Here is a 23554-nt window from a genome sequence, read left to right on the forward strand (position 1 = left end):
CATGAAATTCATCCAGGTATGTTAGAATGTTTTACGCTGATTTTTGGCGTGGCGACTGAATTTCGTGGGATCCCTCACCCCCCGACTTTAAGGAGCTTCCTTTGAAAAGCATGCAGCTCTAATGGGCCATGCCAGACATTTGAAAAGGCTGCTCACTGGGGCCTTTATGCACAATGATGCCAGTGTGAGTAGCTGTGGTGTTTATAATACTTGATGAAAGCATCAGTCTAGCGCCTGTAATGGCTCGGTGGTTTAAAGCACCGCCCAGTGTAGACTTGAGCCTTACTGATCAGAAGATCCTAGGTCTTATCCATGCTCTCTGCTGAGTTAGCAGATGTCAATCAAGGTCACAGTTCAGGCATTACAATTCATTCTCCTCAGTTCATTAGCTTAGGGATTTCGAATAGGAGATGGTGCAATTAATCTTAGATGCATGTAGGGTACTTAGAGCTAAAGAGTAACAAAAGAGGAAAGTCAGAGGAGCACTAGACATATTATAGGTCTGCCAGGACTGATACTTTGAGGCAAAGGATAGGTCGGATGTGGTAATGAAGGTAGAGGTCAGCTCTGCTCTTTTTGAAGTAGATTAGGAGGTTATCAAGGAAGCACTCTGTCCTGTTCAGTCACTGCACTGTCTCAATCAGCACTATGTATGGAAATAAATGTTCTGTGCAATTCATTTAATTTTCTTTTTTTCTTTTGTATCTCCCTCTTCATTGTTGATCACACTATTAATAGGGCTCTTGGAAGCGCACGGTAAAAGTTTGAGTTGACTCTGCTGGGTGTTTCGCTCTCTCTCTCTCTCGCTATCTATCTATCTCTATCTCTCTATCTATATTTATATCTCTCTATATATATCTTTCTCTCCCCCCTCCCTTTACTTCTTGCTATTCCCACAAACTGTTTGGAGAATCTTGAAACTGCACCATGTTATGCTCTGACTTAGCACATTGCACACCAAGTGCTTCTCCACAGGAGTTCGAAAGCATTGAAGACTCACTCACCCAGGCCATTTTTGACTCTCCTAATGACATAGAGTGGCAGAGATCTGGGAGCAGATGAATGTTTACTGTAAAGATAATGAGAAGAAAGAAAATTAGAGAAAATATTAAGAGCAGAGATCATTTTAGAGCAGTTTTTACTACTGAGAACCATGGGTACCCATGAATGGTATTTTTGCTTGTATCCTGTGCCCTCCAAGTACAAATGCAAGTGCTGTATAATAGTTACAGAGCACTTTCAACAATGTGAAGCAACCTGCGCACGGACTACCACTATCTAAAAGTTAGATCAGATCCATGAAATTCATGTTCATAGAATTATTGAATCTTAGAAATTTACAGCACAGAAGGAGGCCATTCGGCCCATCATGTCTGTGCCGGCCGAAAGAGCTATCCAGCCTAATCCCACTTTCCAGCTCTTGATCTGTAGCCCTGTAGGTTACAGCACTTCAAGTGCACATCCAAGTACTTTTTAAATTGAGGGTTTCTGCCCCTACCACCCTTTCAGGCAGTGAGTCCCAGACCCCACCAACCTCTGGGTGAAAAAAGTTCTCCTCAACTCCCCTCTAATCCTTCTACCAATTACTTTAAATCTGTGCCCCCTGGTTATTGACCTGCTAAGGGAAATAGGTCCTTTCTATCCTCTCTATCTTGGCCTCTCATAATTTTATACACCTCAATAAGGTCTCCCCTCAGCCTCCTCTGTTCCAAAGAAAACAAACCCAGCCTATCCAATCTTTCCTCACAGCTAAAATTCTCCAGTACTGGCAACATTCTCGTAAATCCCCTCTGTACCCTCTCTAATGCAATCTAATTATCAAATATGATGGGGACTTAATTTTTTCTGGGATTTGGGCACTGTTGACAAAGCTGCATTTATTGCCCATCCTTAGTTGCCCTGAGAAGGTGGTGGTGGGCCTTCTCCTCAAACCACTACTGTCCTTGTGGTGAAAGTGCTCCCTTATGGTGTCAGGTAGGGAATTCCAAGATTTTGACCCAATGACTATGAAGTCCTGGTGATATATGTCCAGGTCAGCATGGTGTGTGAATGAAGGGGAACTTGGAGCTGATGATGTTCGCATGATGTTGCTGCTCTTGTCATTCTTGATGATTGAGGTCACAGAAGAAAGAGGATCTGTTGAACTAAGCTTGGCGAGTTGCTGCAGTGCATCCTGCAGATAGTACATACTGCAGTCATAATGCACTAATGCTGGAAGGCGATGGATATTGAGTCCAGTGACAGGGGCACTGACCAAAGGAAGTGGATGGTGTTGTGGATGGTGTCCAGCTTCTTGAGTGCTGCTACAGTTATACTCCTCCAGGCAAGTGGTGAGCATTCCATCACACTCTAACTTGAGTCTTGTAGATGTTGCATAGGCTTTGAGAGGTCAGGAGGTGAGCCATTCATCACAGTATACCCAGCCTCTGCCCTGCCATAGTTGCCATTTTGTTGATATGGCTGGTCCACTTAAGCTTCTGTTCAATGGTGACTTCCAACAATGAACCAGGAAAATTGGCAAAAGCTTGTAATATCAAGGGACATATAATAAAAATGAGCAAGTTAGGAGTGAGAAATGAAGTGAGTTATAACATTTTTACACAAAGGATAATAGAGTTCTGGAGTTCAGGGGACAGTTAGATATGTTACAGAGAAAAGAAAGGATTGAAGGATATGGTGCGAAGAGGTTATGTGAGATCAAACTATTAACAAGGGCCTTTTTGGTTCTGAAAAATTATGTGTTGTCTTGAGTGAGCCTGTTGGAGTCAGTGCAATGGAAAGGGTCAATGTGAGGTGACTGGAGGTCTCAGTGGGTGGAATTAAGGAGCAACTAACAATTATCCATTCTATCTGAACAACAAACATCCACAGGAGATGAGGTGTGATCACTCCAGGGCACTGAATTTCACACTGGTGCTGTCCCAGTTCAACAGTTACAGAGGACTCTGTGCAGCAAGAACCTGCAGTTCATAATGTTTCCTATTCAGATTTGGATGTGGTGTGCTGTATAATACAGTACTGGGTTACTTTTTAAACTTTGTACAAAACTCTGAACAAACATGCACAGAGTATAAAGGCAGTTAGTGACATCTTGCTATATGCACATTCCCTATTTTCGGTTGAAGTCTTTTTTAAAGCAGGATGTTAAGAACATATTTGCACCTATTCCAAAACTGTTCTTTCTGTCTTTCTCTGGTGTTGGCCCTCTCTGTCTGTCTGTCTCTGTGTCTCGAGCTGCTCTTACACAGCCTATGCACAGGTCTCACGCAGATGGTGATACCTCAATGTAAAGTTGATAGAGTCACTAGTTTAGCCGTTGGGTAGACCTGGTAACAATTTGGCAACTTTATATTAGGGTTGCCAACATCTAGCAAGATCTGTGAGTCGGAAACCGGTGATACTAGCACAAATCTAAGGCCGTAACAGTAGCTTCACTCTTAGGCTGTAATTTTCCGGGGGTCAGCAGGTGGGATCAGTGGTGGGAAAGTGGTTGTTTTTCACAGTGGGTCGGGACCCCGCTGTGAACCTGCTGCCATGCGCCTTTCCCATTGTCGGGTCTGTCAGCGCTGAGCAGGCCCGACACACAGTGTTGAGGGACCCAATTAAGATCATTATGACCTTGTTTAGAAATCATTAAGAATACATTTTAGTTTACCTTTTGACTTTACGTGCTCGCCCACGGGGTCCTCGCTGCTCAGTGATCATGTCTTTTAAGCTGAGGCAGGAGATGAATGGCCATTGAATCAGCTGATTGCTTGAAAGCTTGAAATGTGGTAGAAAAGCCCCCACCTCACAGCTGTTCACTTTCCAAGCTCAGAAGCTGTTGCTTATTGCATTTGGAACACAGATTGAGCTTTATGCAGGTTGCAAGTGTTTGGAGCAGACTCTCTATCCAGTGTCACCTCATTGGAACAACTTCCCTCACCATTGACAGAATGCTTCTGTCATCTCAACTTCACCTGCCAACTGTTCCATCAACATGGGTGCCCTTTATACTCGCTCACCTTGGTCCTTAGAATCCAACCATGATCAACCCCAACACCAGCAACACCAGGCACATGAGCAGCACCAACAACACTAACCTTCTCCACAATCACCTGATGCTGCACAGGACAGAGGACATCAGCACCCAACCACATTGTTGCCCGGGAGGCCAGGGATGGCCTCACCATGGCCAGATTTACTTCACTTGGCGCTGTACACCCTGGCTGCCACATGATGCGCCTGGTTAGCACCTCCCCACATCAACACCATAAAGCATCCCTACAATGGCCAAGCATTTCCTCTCACACTCATCACCATTGTGGTGGGTACCGTTATGCCTCACCATTCACTGCAACTCACTAAGCCACTTCCAAAGGTGCACACAAATCTGTCCAAGAATGCAAAATGTTGAAAATAAAGGTTTCAATGTTTGACACCACATTAACAGAAACTTTACATGAATATTGGATAAAACTCCCAAGTGGCTACCCTTGTGTGTTGTTTGTTGGTATGATTGCACTAGGATGAGGGTGAGTATGAGGGGTGGCTAGTGAGATAGGGATGTGATAATATAGATAGAGAGGGATGGGTGGAGGTGCAAGGTAAGTTGGTGTGAGTAAGGATGTGCAGGAGTAGGGTAGGGAAGGCAGAGTGATGGGGATGTGATGAGAGGCACAGCAGGATGAGGTTGAGTGTGGCTTTGTACTAATGTTTCATGATCTACTGAGATTATTGAAATGTTTGCAGCACTGCACCCAGGTCTCCTGACCATATCGCTACTTGTGCCCTCCTCTGCCATGTGCAACCAGGAGGGAGTCATGGGAGAGCCTGGATGCAGCCCTATGCCTTTGTACAATCATTGTCAGTGTTTCAAAGTCCTTGAACGTGTTGTCGCCTCCCAAACCCGTGCCTAAGTTTCCCCCAATTCCATGTTTCAATCCCATGTAGGAAACTACGATGGTCTGAGGCGCGAGTTGGGTAGGATTGATTGGGGAATGTCACTCAAAGGGTTGACAGTGGATAGGCAATGGCAATCATTCAAAGACGTCATGGATGAACTACAGAATTTGATCATCCCAGTTTGGCATAAAAATAAAACAAAAAAGGTAACTCAACCGTGGCTAACAAGGGAAATTAGGGATAGCATAAGATCCAAGGAGAGGACATATAAATTGGCCAGAAAAAGCAGTAAACCTGAGGATTGGGAGCAGTTTAGGATTCAACAAAGGAGGACAAAGGGATTAATTAAGAAGGGGAAAATAGAATATGAGAGTAAGCTTGCAAGGAACATAAAAACTGACTGTAAAAGCTTTTATAGATATGTGAAGAGAAAAAGATTGGTGAAGTCAAGCGTAGGTCCCTTGCAGTCAGAATCAGGGGAATTTATAACGGGGAACAAAGAAATGGCAGACCAATTAAATACATATTTTGGTTCTGTCTTCACAAAGGAGGACACAAATAACCTCCCAGAGATGTCAGGGAACATAGGGTCTGATGAAAGGGAGGAACTGAAAGAAATCAGTATTTGTAGGGAAATGGTGTTGGGGAAATTGATGGGATTGAAGGCCGATAAATCCCCAGGGCCTGATAATCTACATCCTAGGGTACTTAAGGAAGTGGCTCTAGAAATAGTAGATGCATTGCTGATCATCTTCCAACATTCGATGGAATCTGGAACAGTACCCATGGATTGGAGGGTAGCTAATTTTACCCCACTATTCAAAAAAGGTGATAGAGAGAAAACGGGGAATTATAGACCGGTAAGCCTGACATCGGTAGTGGGGAATATGCTAGAGTCCATTATAAAAGATGTAATAGCAGAGCACTTGGAAAATAGTGACAGGATCGGACAAAGTCAACATGGATTTACAAAAGGTGAATCGTGCTTGACTAATCTACTGGAATTTTTTGAGGATGTAACTGATAAAATAGATAAGGGAGAACCAGTGGATGTGGTGTATTTGGACTTTCAGAAGGCTTTCGACAAGGTCCCGCATAAGAGATTAGCGTGTAAAGTTAAGGCACATGGGATTGGGGGCAAGGTATTGACTTGGATAGAGAACTGGTTGGCAGACAGAAAGCAAAGAGTTGGAATAAACGGGTCTTTTTCCGAGTGGCAGGCAGTGGCTAGTGGGGTACCGCAGGGATCGGTCCTTGGACCCCAGCTATTCACAATATATATATTAATGATCTAAACGAGGGAACTAGATGTAATATCTCCAAATTTGCAGACGACACAAAGCTGGGTGGGCATGTGTGCTGTGAGGAGGATGCAGAGAAACTCCAGGATAATTTGGACAGGTTGGGTGATTGGGCAGGAGCATGGCAGATGCAATATAACGTGGATAAATGTGAGGTTATCCACTTTGGTGGCAAAAACAGGAAGGCAGATTATTATCTGAATGGCAATAGATTGGGAGAAGGGGAAGTGCAACGAGACCTGGGTGTCCTTGTGCACCAGTCGCTGAAGGTAAGCATGCAGGTGCAGCAGGCGGTTAAGAAGGCAAATGGTATGTTGGCCTTCGTAGCAAGAGGGTTTGAGTACAGGAGCAAGGATGTCTTACTGCAGTTGTACAGGGCCTTGGTGAGACCACATCTTGAGTATTGTGTGCAGTTTTGGTCGCCTTATCTGAGGAAGGATGTTCTTGCCATGGAAGGTGTTCAGCGAAGATTCACCAGGCTGATACCTGGGATGGCAGGAATGACATATGACGAGAGATTGGGTCGATTGGGCTTCTACTCGCTGGAGTTTAGAAGAATGAGAGAGGATGTCATTGAAACTTATAAAATTCTGACAGGACTGGACAGACTAGATGCAGGAAGGATGTTCCCGATGGTCGGGGAGTCCAGAACCAGGGGTCACAGTCTAAGGATAAGGGGTAGGCCATTTAGGACAGAAATGAGGAGGAATTTCTTCACCCAGAGAGTGGTGAACCTGTGGAATTCTCTACCACAGATGGCAGTAGAGGCCAATACATTAAATATATTCAAGAAGGAGTTGGATATATTTCTTGAGGCTAAAGGGATCAAGGGGTATGGGGAGAAAGTAGGGACAGGGTACTGAATTTGGATGATCAGCCATGATCGCATTGAATGGCGGAGCAGGCTCGAGGGGCCGAATGGCCTACTCCTGCTCCTATCTTCTATGTTTCTATGTTTCCTCCAATCAGGTTTCCGCCCTTGCCACAGTACCGAAACGGCTCTCAACGAAGTCACAAATTACATCCTTTGTGATTGTGACAAAGGCAAACTATCCCCCCTCGACCTTCTTGACTTGTCTGCAGCCTTTGACATGGTTGACCACTCCATCCTCCTCCAATGCCTCTCCACCATCGTCCAGCTGGTTGGGACTGCACTCGCCTGGTTCCATTCTTATCTATCTAATTGTAACCAGAGAATCACCTGCAACGACTTCACTTACTGCTCCCACATCGTTACCTCTGGTGTCCCCCCAAGGATCTATCCTTGGCCCCCTCCTATTTCTCATCTACATGTTGCCCCTTGGCGACATCATCCAAAAACACAGCATCAGTGTCCACATGTACGCTGATGACACCCAGTTCTACCTCACCACCACTTCTCTGGACACCTCCATGGTTTCTAAATTGTCAGACTGCTTGTCCGACATACAGTTCTGGATGAGCAAAAATTTTCTCCAATGAAATATTGGGAAGACCGAAGCCATTGTTTTCGGTCCCCGCCACAAACTCCGTTCCCTAGCCACTGACTCCATCCCTCTTCCTAACATCTGTCTGAGGCTGAACCACACTGTTCGCAACCTTGGTGTCATATTTGACCCTGAAACGAGCTTCCGACCACATATCCGCAGCATAACAAAGACCGCCTACTTCTACCTCCGTAACATCGCCTGGCTCTGCCCTTGCCTTAGCTCATCCGCTGCTGAAACCCTCATCCATGCCTTTGTTAGTTCTAGACTTGACTATTCCAACGCACTCCTGGCTGGCCTCCCACATTCCACCCTACGTAAACTTGAGGCCATCCAAAACCCGGCTGCCCGTGTCCCAACTCGCACCAAGTCCCGTTCACCCATCACCTCTGTGCTCGCTGACCTACATTGGCTCCCGGTTAAGCAGCGCCTCGATTTTAAAATTCTCATCCTTGTTTGTAAATCCCTCCATGGCTTCACCCCTTCCTAGCTCTGTAATCTCCTTCAGTCCCACAAACCCCCGAGATATCTGCGCTCCTCTAATTCTGCCCTCTTGAGCATCCCTGATTATAATCACTCAACCTTTGGTGGCCGTGCCTTCTGTTACCTAGGCCGTAAGCTCTGGAATTCCCTGCCTAAACCTGTCCGCCTCGCTACCTCTCTTTCCTCCTTGAAGGCGCTCCTTAAAACCTACCTCTTTGACCAAGCTTTTGGTCACATGGCCTAATTTATCCTTATGTGGCTTGGTGTCAAGTTTTTTGTCTTAAAATACTCCTGTGCAGCACCTTGGGACGTTTTACTATGTTAAAGGCGCTATATAAATACAAGTTGTTGTTGTTTGCAACACCTCAGTGCTGTAGAACACTGACAGCACAAATGTCAAAATAAAGTTGGCCGTGGTCCCTTTAAGGAAACCGGCTGATGACACGTCATGAAATGACGTCACCAGACCCGCTTCCTCTAATTGGCCGGGAAATGTGCTGGATGGGCTTAACAAGCCCTGTTAACGAAAATTCATTTCACACAGCGGTATGGAGCCAGCAGCGGGGTCGGGACCCGCCACCGACATCGCCCGCCACGGACTGCGTGTCGGGCCTGCTCAGCTCTTTCCATTCTCCTAACTGTTACACTCTTGTCTCCAGACTGTATGTCCAGTTGCCAGGTTGCAGGTGTTTATGTAACAGGGTCATTTTGTGACTGATTTGCCCATCGGGTGGGGTGTGCTGCTTTTGTATATTGTAATTTTGACACCCTAATCAAGAAGACATGCCCCGGTCAGCAGTGACCAGAGGTAACCAACCAGTAAGGTTGATGGGATAACTGCAATAACAAAGTTCCGGGTCAGTTCCCGTCCCCTTTCCGTCTGTGTGCTATTATTTGCTGTATCTTGCTGCAGCCAAACGTCGTAAATGTTTGTTGTAAATAAGTAGTTTTATGACATCATAAGCATGCCGATATAAAATTGTCTCCATGGTTACCAGCCCGCCCGTGTCCTTAACGCACAAATAACAAATGATTAGGAGCAGTGATTTACCTCAGCGTTTCTTTTTGCCACAAAGCAGTTTATACACAGGGTGGAGTGACTGCGGGGAAGGGGCAGATTGAAGGAGGTTAAATAATGGTACTAAACTCAGTGGAGGGTGGGGGCTATTTCAAACTGACAACCGCCTGCTTGTGGCCTGAACAATGTCGACTGGCAGAGGAAAATCTGGTTGGAACCTTGTACGCCCATTTGCTCGCCTGATTTAATTTTCAGGCAGGCCCTTAAATGGGTGCCCGCCACTCCTGCCCAAAACAGGTGGGCCGCTGTTTAAATATGCAAATCACAGTCCTACACCGGGTGTAGGACCCCGATTGCAATTTTCATGGTGAAAAATGGCAGAGAATGCAAAGTGCCTGCTAGTTGCACTTTTTTCAGGCATCGAGAGGTCCAACCAGCGGTTCTTAAAGGGACTACATGGCCTTCTTTGATCTCACAAAGGCCTTCGACACTGTCAACCGTGAGGGATTTCGAAGTGTCCTCCTCAAATTTGGCTGCCCTCAAAAGTTTGTCACCATCCTCCGCCTGCTTTACGACGACATGCAAGCCGTGATCCTGATCAATGGTTCCACCACAGACCCAATTCACATACGAACCGGGGTCAAACAAGGCTGTGTCATCGCACCAACGCTCTTCTCGATCTTCCTTGCTGCAATGCTCCGTCTCACCCTCAGTAAGCTCCCCACTGGAGTGGAGCTAATTTACACAACAAACAGGAAACTGTTCAACCTCCGTCGCCTCCAGTCCAGATCCAAGGTCATCCCATCCTCTGTCATCGAATTACAGTATGTAGGTGATGCTTGCGTCTGCGCTCACTCGGAGATCGAACTCCAAACCATCGTTTACACCTTCACTAAAGCGTACGAGAGCATGGGCCTTACACTAAACATCCGTAAGACAAAGGTCCTCTACCAACCTGCCCCCGCCACACAGTACTGCTCCCCGATTATCAAAAACCATGACAAGGCCTTGGACAACGTGGACCACTTTCCATACCTCGGGAGCCTACTGTCAACAAGGGCAGACGTCGACGACGAAGTCCAACACCACCTTCAGTGTGCCAGTACAGCCTTCGGTCGCCTGAGGAAGAGAGTGTTTGAAGACCAGGTCCTCAAACCCGGCACTAAGCTCATGGTCTACAGAGCAGCAGTGATACCCACCCTGCTGTATGCCTCAGAGACATGGACCATATACAGCAGGCACCTCAAAGCACTGGAGAGGTACCACCAACACTGCCTCCGCAAGATCCTGCAAATCCATTGGCAGGATAGGTGCACCAACGTCAGTGTTCTTGCTCAGGCCAACATCCCCAGCATCAAAGCTTTGACCACGCTCGATCAGCTCTGATGGACGGGTCACATTGTCTGCATTCCCCTTACGAGACTCCCAAAACAAGCGCTCTACTCAGAGCTCTGGCACGGCAAGAGAGCCCCAGGTGGGCAGAGGAAACGCTTCAAGGACACCCTCAAAGCCTCCTTGAAACAGTGTAACATCCCCACCGACACCTGGGAATCCCTGGCCCAAGACCGCACAAAGTGAAGGAGAAGCATCCGGGAAGGCGCCGAACACCTCGAGTCTCTTCACCGGGAGTAAGCGGAAGCCAAGCGCAGGCAGCGCAAGGAGCGCACGTCAACCCAAGCACCCCACCCACCCACCCCTTCAACCACCGTCTGCCCCACCTGTGACAGTGTCTGTAGGTCCCGCATTGGACTCATCAGTCACCTGAAAACTCATTTTTAATGTGGAAGCAAGTCATCCTCGGTTCCGAGGGACTGCCTAAGAAGAAGACTGGAGGCTGCTCAGAAAAAGCAATTTTTTTTTGTGGGAACAGAAGCAGCAGTTGTGCTCTTCCTGGCCCCACAAAAATCGTCTGGCCCTCTGCCAGCCCATTTTCACCCACCTCCACACACTCTCCAACCCCCCAGTAGGCCCTATCAGTCAGCTAGCGCCATGAAGAAGCTGCCCGATTTCCCGTAGCAACAAAGTAGCGAACTGCAGTGGATTGACCATTTGGCATCTGCGGCTCACCGGTAAAATTTTATGAGGCCCAAACTTGAAACTGGTTTGCGCATCCTGACTGTGACCTTGGGCAGGTGCCATGGATACACCGCCAATATCCTGCCCGGTTTGGGCCTGAACTGAAAATCTCCCCGCAATGACTTCTGGTATCGCCGATTTACTTCATTCTGAAGAAGGTGCCTAACTTTCATGTTTCTCACCAAGCAACAAAAAGAATTCAGGCTCTCTGGAACGTAAATAATGAAGAAAGATTAAAGAAACTTGGGGTTGTTTTCATTTGAAAAGAGGAGACTTTGAGGTGACCAAATTGAAGGTTCAGGGATTATGAAGGTAAATGATAAACAGTTGATCTGGACAAATTGTTCAGTGTGTCAAATAACAAGAACATTAAGTTACAAACAAGGAAGTTAGGAGTAAGAAGTGAAGTCAGGTGGAGATTTTTCAATCAAAGGGTAATAGAGTTGTGGAGTAAGTTACCAGGGAAGGACATTGAAGTGGACGATATGAATGAAACAGTTAGATGTGTTTCTGGAGAGAGAAGGGATTGGGGGATATTGTCAAAAGGTGGGTAGATGAGGGTTGATCTGTCAAAAAAGGGGCAGGATTGTTGGGCCTAATGTTCTTTCTCGGTTCCTAAAAATTCTTCCCCTCATATTCACCATCGGATCTTCCATTCCGGTTTTTATCCATTATTTGGAGGGGAAAGGCTAGCGTGCCTAATATGTTAGAGAAGTTATGCTGTTCGTCTTACACTCCAGCTTTGTTGTTCACTGTCTTTTCATGGGCTGCAGCGGCTTGGGATCCAAATGTCAGCTTTGCTCAGTGGTAACACTCTCACCTCTGAGGCAGAAGGTTGTGGATTCAAGCCCCACTCCAGGACTTCAGCAAATAATTTAGGCTGTCATGTCCTGAGGGAGTATTGATTGTCGGAAGTGCTGCCTTTCAGGATAAGATGTTAAATTGATGCCTTATCTGCCCACTCGGGTGGATGTAAAAGTTCCCATGGTGCTCTTCAGACAAGAGTGGGGATTTCTCCCGGTGTCCTGGCCAGCGCTTATCCTCAAACCAACCCCATGGAAAACAGAGTAACTACAACAACAACAACTTGAATTTATATAGCACCTTTAACGTAGTAAAACGTCCCAAGGCGCTCCACAGGAGTATTAAACGAGTCATTTTATTCATTGCTATTTGTGGGACTATTCAAAACAGAACAATGAAGTTCTACCAGTGCCCTGTTCAACATTTGTACTTCAACAAGCACCACAAACAACAGTGCAACTGGTCATTTATCTCATCCTTGTTTGTGGGACCTTGCTGTATGCAAAATAGGCTGCTGTGTTTGCCTACGTATCAATTGTACTTCAGAGGTAATCCATTAGCTGTGAATTGCATTGGGATTTTATGAGGACATGAAAGGCACTATATAAATACAAGTGCTTCCTTCCATCATAAGGTCAGCGAACTCTAGGGAAGGTCTGAGGTACAGATAAGCCATGATTTAATTAAATGGTGGAACAGACTCAAGGGGCTGAATGGCCTACTCCTACTGCTGTTCCTGTGTTTGTACATGCCAGCAATGTTAAAATCGAATCTTGGGATTTTATGGGAGTCTGAGCTGTACAGGCAGGAGGACTGAGCTGTACAGGTGTGTGATCCAAGCTTTACAGACAAGCTGGGCCTATCTCCTTACTTATACAGCTCAGCCCCCTGTCTGTACAGCTCAGAGGCTGATCCTGTCTTCACCTAACATCCACACATGAGCACTCCTAGCAGGGGTGACTCAATAGCGATGAAGACTAGGAATCCTGGCCATAACCCAGAGTTGCTGAGGCCAGTTGGAGTGTTGAAAAGCTCCATAAATTACTCGGACCTTTTAAGTCTTGTCTCATTGACTTTCCTTGAGTTTTTTTGTTCTTAGAGATGAATTATGTGATACAGGGGAACAGAATCATTTCTACTTTGGCACCAGTGTTGACATCAAGTAATCCTAGGTACAGAGTAATTTCCCTCTATTCTGCTTCATCCAGCAGTCTATTGTCAGGTGCAACAGCATATTAGATACAGAGTAAACCTCCCTTTATACTGTTCCATCAGGCACTCCCCAGGTCAGGTACAGCTGACGCTAGTTCCTGCAATATCCAACACTAAAGTCCTTTACATTGAGAACTACAAAATCCATCAAAGTAAGTGTGTGAGATTAGGTCTTGTTGCTGGCCTGAGAGGCTATGTGTAACTTGACAGTAAACGTACAGGCTCACTGTTTATTGTAAGATGTCATTCAGCTCCCTGGCTGGTCAGACAAAACCAGCGCAGTATTATTATGATATGTCTTAGCAGGGACAAAATGGGTTTATTAAAGATTAACTGGGATAGTGTGATATTCAGGAATGAATAGGGCGGTTATGTTTCTCCTTATCAGTCTTGTCAGTGAGAGGCTTTGTTATGTCACATGTGGCTGCAGCGACTGATGAGGTAAGATTAATGAAGGAAGATTTCCAGAGTTTCTGCTTTGCTGCTGCCTCATAGTGGTCCAGTGGACCTTGAGGGCACCTTGCTCATGTCAAACTACATGTTAGTGTTCTGTATACTTAAAATTGAGAAAGCTAGGTGAAGGGCCTATACTGCAGGATAGCCACACGATTTAAAATGGGAGGATAGAAGACTATGTAAGAAAGCAAGTAGTGTTTAGTTGATGCCAAGTTTGGACCTTAAAAACCTGTAGATTGTAGGAGGAATGGAAAGCTGAGGGTCATAAGGAATTCCTCATTTTATGGTTCTGGAAAATAATGAGTTAGTGTAGGAGACTGCGGCATAAGTCTTGATTTCAACACAGTTAAACTGGAGGGAGGGGGAAGAGCATATCGGAAGGCATATTTGGAGTGTAGGAGGAACAAGAACGAAAACTGTAGCAAAAACACTGATCATTGTAGTGGCAGTGAAATTGGATGGAAACTGAGAGGAAGGAGGCTAGAGGTGAGAGAGAGGTGACCTGTCAAATGACCTGCTGTGGAGTGTGATAGGTGACTATATGCCTCCAGTATTTATAAGGTTGTCTCTCATGGTGTTGCCCACTGTGAATTGGAGGTTATAATGTTGCAGGATGATGGAAGTGCTACAGTGGGGGAGGAGTGCACATGGTCATTGAAAGGTTTAGGAAAGAAGTTGTGAGAGACAGTGAAGTAGGTGTTTTTTTAATTGGTTCCTGCGAAATAAATTAGGGTAGAAATTTTAGCGGTGTGACAGCACCACTGGGAGTATGACAGGGCGAATCGTCCCTAGTGATGGGGTCATTAATATATTGGGGCAACCCTCTGCGCCTGTAGCAGAAGGTCACTACAGGAGTTCCTCAGATAGTGTCCTAGGCCCAACTATCACTGAATCCTCCACCATCAACAACCTGGGGGTTGCCATTGACCAGAAACTCGCTAGACCAGCCACATAAATGCCATGGCTACTAAAGCAGGTCAGAAGCTGGGTATTCTGTGGCGACTGACTCCCCTCCTGACTCCCCATAGCTTCTCCACCATCTACACAGCACAAGTCAGGTGTGTGATGGAATACCCTCCACTTGCCTGAATCGGTGCAGCTGCAACAACATTAAAGAAGCTCAACGCCATCCAGGACAAAGCAGACCACATGCACTGTGGCTGCAACCTATAGGATGCACTGCAGCAACTCGCCAAGGCTTCTTCAACAGCAGCTCCCAAACCTGAGACCTCCACCACCTAGAAGGACAAGGGCAGCAGGTACATGGGAACACCATCACCTTCAGATTCCCCTCAAGTCGCACACCATCCTGACTTGGGCATATATCCCCGTTCCTTCGTTATCACTGAGTCAAAATCCTGGAAATCCCTCCCTTCACCACATGGACTGAGGTCCGAGAAGAAGGCCCACCACCACCTTCTTAAGGGCAACTACAGATGGGTAATAAATGCTGGCCTTGCCAGTGATGCCCATGCCCTGAAAATGATTCTTTTTAAATAAGGTGCCCACCCAGCAGAATATTAGAGGGGCACCCTCCACTTTGAAGATGAGTGCCATATGTCATTCAGATTGAAGATTTCAGGTGCACTGACAATTGGAACTTTTGCTGCCATGTTGCCAAACTCTGGATCAAATGGGGATCAACTTGCCTTCAGTTCTTTCCTATTGGGGCCAACATGTGGCCCAGAATAGCACCTACACTTGCTTTCTGCAGGTGTGGGAACAGCTAGGTCTTATGGTGGTGTATTTGGTGGAATACTCAGAATGACCCGACGATACTCCCAGACACATCACACAACTGCAGTTGGGATGTGGGTTTCAGGTGGGAGAAGCACACACCCTCCCTCGTTTAGAAGTTGATCATCCTGTACTAAAGGAGTGGAGCCGGGTTCTGCCCCTATTTCTGGTGCCAACACTGACCTTAGGCCAGAAGCCCACCCCAAGAAGGAGCGATTTCTGGACTGTCATATTTTCCTTCCCAACTGCAGGTAAATAATAAAAGAAAAAAATATTCTCTTCACATAACCCTTTATGGTTACAGAATTAAATAAATAAATATGGACATACAGTAGTTGTCGGTGCACAAATAATCAGCCTATTGAATATAATTACCATAGCAAGATTTCAGGATTTCATTCTTTACATTGCTCTGATATTTATAGAAAAACACTAACAAATTCACGATTATCTTCAAAGTATCTCCAAAGCTTTCCACCACTGAGGGTTTCCTCGCCTCATGTCTGGATCTGTTGTAGACTAATTGATAGATTGATTACCATAGTGTCAACAATTCCATTATCATGGTATCATGTAACTATCAGGGTGGTAGGAGGTGAATGAGATGGACCTTGGTCTTACTCCGCCTAGCAATTCCTATGTATTCACCATTGCAAATGAAGGCATCCCTGTTTTTTTGTTGCTTTCAACCCTCAACAACATTCTGTCATCACTGGATAGGTTGGATGGGGTAGTGCTTACAAGTAACAAGTCTTGGCACTCTTGTGAATGACCATAGAAAGCTCCTCCTCTCCAAGCTCCAAAGTGTGGTTTTGTTGACTTGATTCAGAACAACAGTATTCGTAGTGTGTGCTGGGCGTATTATCCTTAGACTCTTTATGCATATGTTACAATGGTGCATGGTGGGAGCTCTTGGCCAATGATCATGTTGGGGCTTTCTGGCAGAGTGGTCACTTAGGAACTGAAGTAATGGTCTTCTCAGAGAAGTGTAAGAAGTCACACAACACCAGGTTATAGTCCCAACAGTTTTATTTGAAATCACAAGCTTTTGGAGCGCTGCTCCTTCGTCAGGTGAAGTGGAGAGATGCCTATAGACACAGATTATATAGTCAGAGAATAATGCCAGATGATTACAGGTAATCTTTCTAACTGCCATTTATCACACCTCGGCAGAGAGATAATCACAGCAATCAAAGGTGTGAATGGTGTCCAAACAGGTCAGTCAGGAAAATATTACATCAAAGAACAAGAGGACATGCCTCTAATGAAAAACACCATTAAGAGGTGTTTCAGACACATAAAATGCTCTTGTATACTTAAGTTTAATAATTTATTTAATTTTTTGTAATATTTATACCTTTATTATGTTACAAATCTTATTTCCAATAATGAATGCACAGCTTAGTGGAGAAAGCAAAAGAATTACAAACAAATATTTGGAGCTGTTTGGCTCCCCTTGTCCTTTCCTTTATTAGTAGATTTTGCTGACGATTCATACTTGATCTGTTGTTTTCATATGTTCTAAGTAGTTTCTCATTGGTAGTGTTTACATCTATTTTCCTTCAGTGAGGATTTGTTGCTCCTTTATGAATTATGCATTTTAAGCCAATTAGTGTGACACAAAAATTTGTGTATATAAGTGTGACAGACGGAACTCATGCTAGACACACATTTTATATATACTAGTGGATTCTCCATGGTGTTGCTCACAATAAATTGGAAGGCATTTTGCTGCACCACAGAATGCATAATGTATTATTCTATGACGGTGAATCTGTAATCCAAGTTAGTTAATTGTTGTTAAGTAATCACAGCTTCAGAACAATAAGAGTTGAATTTTTGTTTGGTGAGGGAACTATATAATTAGAAAATGCTTGTCAGTTTCAGGCTCTAGATGAGAAGCACCCAGCATTAAGTGACTAGCTTTCTTTTACTTATTTAAAAGATTGCTTTGCAGCTGTAACACAGTATCATGGCTGGTGTTTGACATCTGATGTGTGATATCTGGGGACAGATTTTCAACTTGCATTCATTTCAATAGAAATTAAAATCGGGCGTTTCTAGAAGAGGCGGCCAATCCGCAACACTAGCTTTACACCAGGGTGGCAAGTTGACAATCTGACCCTTGGTGTTTGATAGACAAAGTACACTCTAGATACACTCTAGTTTTATATGTACACTGAATGGGAACTGTACAGCATTTGCACAGATCTTGTACAAGGGACATGGCTCATTTATATGGCTGTCATTGCATCTGAGATCCCAAGTAAAGAAGTACAGACTCCTCGATCACCAGCTCAGCTTATCTTGCTTTTGGGTACTTCGCTGTGGTGAGAATACAACTTCTGCAGTCCATGCGGCCCAAATTCAATAGCTAACATGTCTGTAACTGAGACTTGGCTGTTGATTAGTAATGATTGATCCTGCCATGTATGGTGGTTGGTAATGGTTGGCTCTGCCATAAGTAGGGTTTTGCAATGGGTTGTTATGTAGTGCATGCTGGTTTGCAGTAGCTAGACCTTTATAGGGGTTGGTAAAACTGGCTTGGCATTATTTGGTACCTGGTAATCGTCTGCTGTGCCATATACAGTGCTTAGTAATGGTTGATTATACCATGGATAGAATTTGGTAATGGCTGGTTCTGACATGAATGCATTCACCATGAATACATTATATGTAGATTAGTTCTCAGATACATTCAGAAGTATTTTCATGGGTCTTAAGATACAATGAATTGTAATAATAGAAAGTCAAAGCTGCAAGCTGGCCAGTATCTAATGTTGACATCCTATAGTTGGCATGTGTCTTGAAGAGATTTCCTCTGGATGGTACATTGTGTGATTGCAGGAATGATCAATGCTATTTTGCCATATTTCTATTCCCTGAAAATAAAGAGACTGGTTTAGGCATTGAAGTCCAGAAAAAAAACAGTAAGTCTTCAAGTAAGGTTGACTCTAATGGAGGAATGAGCATCTTGACATGGGAATGGTGCATTGCAGGAGGACACCTAATCACACCATAGAAATACATGATAAACAGTGGCCAACAGGTCACAGATATACATTAGAAACTAAATCCACCATCATTTATGTTTGGGGCAGAGCCACTCTGCATTCCTGGCTCCTTCCACTCCTGTGCAATTCTTGGCAATTTGGATTTGGATCTGTTAGCCGATCCTGAATCATTAGGAGCATGCACAATCCTAATAAAATGTTAATTAAACAAGTGGTGAGAAAACGTAAATGGTGGTTCGGATATGAAATAGCAGTAATGGGAATTCTGCCAGTGGGCACACATCCAAAATGGCTCCCTTTGCAGAGGCAAATTTCTAAATTTCTTGAGGAGAGTGAGTTAATTTTTCAGGCAAATCATTCCAAGTTGTCATTGCTATGGCAATGACTTTGTTCTTTCTAGTTTTTTTTGTTGTGTAGCGAACATGTCTCTCAATAATGTTCAGTTCAGTTACAATACACAGTTGATACACCTGGATATATTATAATGACACAGTGCTCGTCAATTGTGGTGCTGTGATACATAGTTTACACTTTTAAGGTTTGATGTTAATTTTGATCATTTTCACATGCCACATTTGATGTTAAAGCTTTTTTTTCCTGAGGTTGTGCTGGAATTTAAAATGATGTTTGGTTGATAGAAGCTGTTATGTTGTGTTGTTATGCCACCAATCTGTTATACGAACATACGAAAAACGACGGGCACTGGTCTATATAGCCTGTCCCATATAATTGTGACGCCTAGTGTATCACAAGCTAGACACTCTGCATCCAAGGTTCCCTTTAAGCTGTGTGGCTGTCTGGAGGCCCCGTGCAGCCTGGGGCTGGCTTTTCAAATTGGAGATTTCAGGCCGTGTAGCCCTTTAAAGGGACTGCGCAGCAAAAAACAATTAGGGGGAACATTGTCTGCACCCACCCGGAGTCATGTAATGTCCTGATAGGGGTTAAAAATCCAGGCCAACTAGAGGAAAAAAATCTGGAAAAAGTCCTCTCTGACACCTTTCGGCAATCAAAAGTAGTCCAGAAGGTTTTATACCAGAAATGTACTCTCCGCACTAACTCTGCAGGATCAATCTTGAGGCTCAATCCAGACAGGATGAATCCTCACAGTCTGTACCAAGGATAGTTCTTAGTTAGGAGGACATCCCACTGGGTTTGCATCGAGGGTGATCCCCAGTATTGATGGACAACTTGGAGTCAGCAAGAAATCCAATGGGGCTTGTACTGAGGGCAGATTTGGAGTCAGGGGAAAGGTCAGCACTGAAGGCCAGCTGCAAGCCAGGTTATTTTCTGAAAATTGTGCTGGAGTTCCCTCTCCAATCCCCTCCCCTCTTCTCCCTGAACTGATGGGATTTTTTCTCGGTTAAAAACTGTTTCGATATTCCCACCATACAATTGAGCCTTACCCAATGCAAAACTCAGACTTCACATCTCTAATCTCTGCAGGGGCCAATTGGCGGGAGGTTCCTCTTAACCACTGATCACTGTAAATGTCTCCTGACTGTTTGGACACCATTCTTTTGAAGCATATGGACTACAAGCTTTCGACACGTGTAGTCGCATGGTGAGAACGAGCTTTCAGGGGTAGAACTGGTACACTGTTTCCAAAATCCGCTCTGGATCTCTGTTTGATGCATCGAGCAGGTCTGTGGCAAGGCATGCTGGGTAGGCCACACTCAGCAGCTTCTGCAGTTAATGTGCAAAAAAGTTGCCCTTGGACTTTGAGCTGGTTACATCAGTAGTCAAGCTAGTACTTTGCAGTAGTGACTGGACAATGATTAACTTTGTATTTGTTTATAACAGATGAGGGTTTTCCTCCTCCTCACAGTGTTCTCAAGTAAGAAATAATTTTGTTCAGCCAAGTTCTGTTGGGCCCTGGGAGTTTTGTTGGGATGTCTGCTCAACAGTGTGGAACCCACAGCTACTTTATGAAGGAGGAGGTTCAGAGAGATGGGGGCGGACATCAGCATTGGGAGGGAGAGATAGTGCTTTTAATGTATCAACATCGTTTCTCTTCATGAGGTAGCTGGTGGAAGCAAATGATTTACTATGTTCAGCCAAGCCCCACCCTTCATCTCTCTTTAAACATTAAACAAGCGTGATAGCTATTTGGAGCAGGTTCTCTGCTAAGGTGCGGCCTAGATGGGGTTTAAGGTATTTTGTTTTTGGTTTTGCAAGTTCAGCTCTAGTTGTAGGAGGAACTAAAAAGGTCATGGAAGGGTGAAGGGCAGAGTGCAAGTATCACCAAACAAGTGACGCAATGAGTGAAAATGGAGGCTGGGTGGTTGCTGTGGGTTGGAACTGAAAAAACACAATCTGGGACATTGGTTTGAATCCACTTTAGACTGATGGTAGGTAAATTGCTCTCTTCATGAGGTAGCTGGTGGAAGCAAATGATTTACTGTGTTCACTGGGTTAAACATATCCACCAGCCTTGAGGGGCACCAGCCTTGAAGGGCACCAACCCTAACCAGTGCATCCACCAGTATTTAGGATCCCTCTCCATCATGTCCAACTCTAATTAACCTCAGAACCCAGGACTAAACAACTTGCCTCAGTCTGATGGCCTGTATTGCTCCCAGTGCAAGCAGCCTGATGTGGGCAGTGGCTGTACAGTCAGGATGCATCATGATTCCATGATTTATGTTTGAAAAGAAAGACTTGCATTTATATATCATCTTTCATGACTTCAGGATGTCCCAAAGTGCTTTACAGCCAATGAAATACTTTTGAAGTGTAGTCACTGTTGTAATGTAGGAAATGCAGCAGCCAATTTGCACACAGCAAGCTCCCACAAACAGCAATGTGATAATGACCAGATAAGCTGTTTTAGCGATGTTGGTTGAGGGATAAATATTGGCCAGGACACCGGGCTAACTCCCCTGCTCTTTTTCAAAATAGTGCCATTACGTCCACCTGAGAGAGCAGACGGGGTTTAACGTCTCATCTAAAAGACGGCATCTCTGACAGCGCAGTACTCCCTCAGTACAGCCCTGGTGTGTCAGCCTAGATTTTTGTATTCAAGTCATTGGGGTGGGACTTGAACCCACAACCTTCTGAAGCAGAATGGGAACATACATTTATAAAATGTGTGTAATTGTACACCTAAATATACAACGACCTCATAAAATATTAACGTGAATGTACCTTAATCATACAATGGCTTCATAATGTATTTAGAGCAGTGACATAAAATGCAAATGTACATTCTTGAAAACCAAATAAAAATTGTAAAAAGATTAAGCTCTCTTAAAGGTAGATGTTTTTTCTGTGATTATTATTAGGTAGACAATACACTGAAAGTATTCTCCATACATTATCCTTCTATAATGGAATACCCCAAGATCAGGCCTTACGTAGACCTTCATCTGAAGCAAAGCCCTTGTTTAGATAAACAAAGACTCGCTACACATTGAATGGGCTGCCCATCGTAGCTGCCATCTCTGTGCCATTTCCGATGTTTGAAGTATCTCTTCACTCAGCCTCTCCTTGAGGATGCCATGGCCTGAGACAAAGCAACAAAAGCCATCCTTCAGCTACTAGTCTCAGAAAAGGCGAAACCTTGAGGATTTCGAGGCTGAGGCAAAATCATGAGGGGTCTGGACAGGGTAGATGGAGAGAAACTGTTCCCATTGGCAGAAGGGTCAAGAACCAGAGGACACAGATTTAAGGCGATTGGCAAAAGAACCAAAGGCGACGCAAGAGAAAACTTTTTTACGCAGCGAGTAGTTAAGATCTGGAATGCACTGCCTGAAAGGGTGGCGGAGGCGGACTCAGTTTAATCTTTCAAAAGGGAGTTGGATAAGTATCTGAAGGAAAAAAAATTGCAGGGCTACGGGGAAAGGGTAGGGGAGTGGGACTAGCTGAGAATTGGCATGGGTTCGACGGGCCGACTGGCCTTCTTCAGTGCTGTAACCATTCTATGATTCCTGTGCATAGTGAACGACAAGAAAAAAACGATAAAATTAAACTGATGTTTAAAGTTTAATGTCCCTATTTAGTTTTCATTTTCATTGGATATTGCCTTGTTTTGGGGTTTTACACTGGATAACTTCTTGGGTTCAACGTCACTGGCCTCCTGTAAGTGAACCTGACATCCCCTATGAACCGGAATGGGCCTTTTTCCGGCCACTATCTAAGCAAATGATAGGAAGATAGCAAATGATAGGGATCGCAACATACAACCCTTACTCAGTACACTAGCTACTGCAATCTATCACTAGTGACCATGTGACTTCTCCTATCTCTCCAAAAGCAGACTGGACATACAATCTTACCAAATCAAAACCTAGGCTAGGAACCAACCAGTGGTTTTATTTACATATAAATTAGATGAATGAATGGGAACCAGTAAAGTACACATTTTTCTACCCTCCTTGAATACATAAAATAATAAAGACGTTGCACGCTTCTCTCTAAACAGAGACCTTAAATAAAAATAATTGCTCTAAATTCACTCTAGCCTTACTCCCATGGTTAGTTTGACACTGACATTTTAAGAAATTCACAGCTTTAAAGCTGTTTAATGTGAAACTTACTGTAAACTGCCTGTGGATTACCAATAACATTCTGTAAGAGGACATCTCTGATTAAGCTGTGACAGAAGGCTCCAGCCAATTAATGACCTTGCTCTCTTCTCAAAAGGCCTTAGAAAGAGCTGTCAATCAGTCAGTACCACAGGCTTTTTTTTATTCGTTCCTAGGATGTGGGTGTCACTGGAAAGGTGCTAATTGCCCTTGAGAAGGTGGTGGAGCCCCCTTCTTAAACCTCTGCAGTTCGTACGGTGAAGGTACTCCCATTGTGCTGTTAGGGAGGGAGTTCCAGGATTTTGACCCAGCGATGATGAAGCAACGGCGATATGTTTCCAAGTCAGGATGGTGTGTGACTTGGAGAGGAACTTGGAGGTGGTGATGTTCCCATGCCCCTGCTGTCCTTGTCCTTCTAGGTAGTAGAGGTTGCGGGTTTGGGAGGTGATGTCGAAGAAGCCTTGGCGAGTTGCTGCAGTGCATCTTGTAGATGGTGCACACTGTAGCCACGGTTCGCTGGTGATGGAGGGAGTGAATGTTTAAGGTGGCGGATGGGGTACCAATCAAGTGGGCTGCTTTG

At 44.7% G+C, this 23554-nt stretch overlaps 1 protein-coding gene across 1 annotated transcript in view; it reads left to right on the forward strand.

The window, feature by feature from the left end:
• Positions 1-23554, forward strand: part of myrf (myelin regulatory factor) — a 326052-nt gene that overhangs the window by 16925 nt on the left and 285573 nt on the right. The window lies entirely within an intron of this gene.

Source organism: Somniosus microcephalus, chromosome 15, assembly GCF_052327205.1.
Source record: "Somniosus microcephalus isolate GS21.2 chromosome 15, FLI_Smic_1.0, whole genome shotgun sequence".
Classification (NCBI taxonomy): domain Eukaryota; kingdom Metazoa; phylum Chordata; class Chondrichthyes; order Squaliformes; family Somniosidae; genus Somniosus; species Somniosus microcephalus.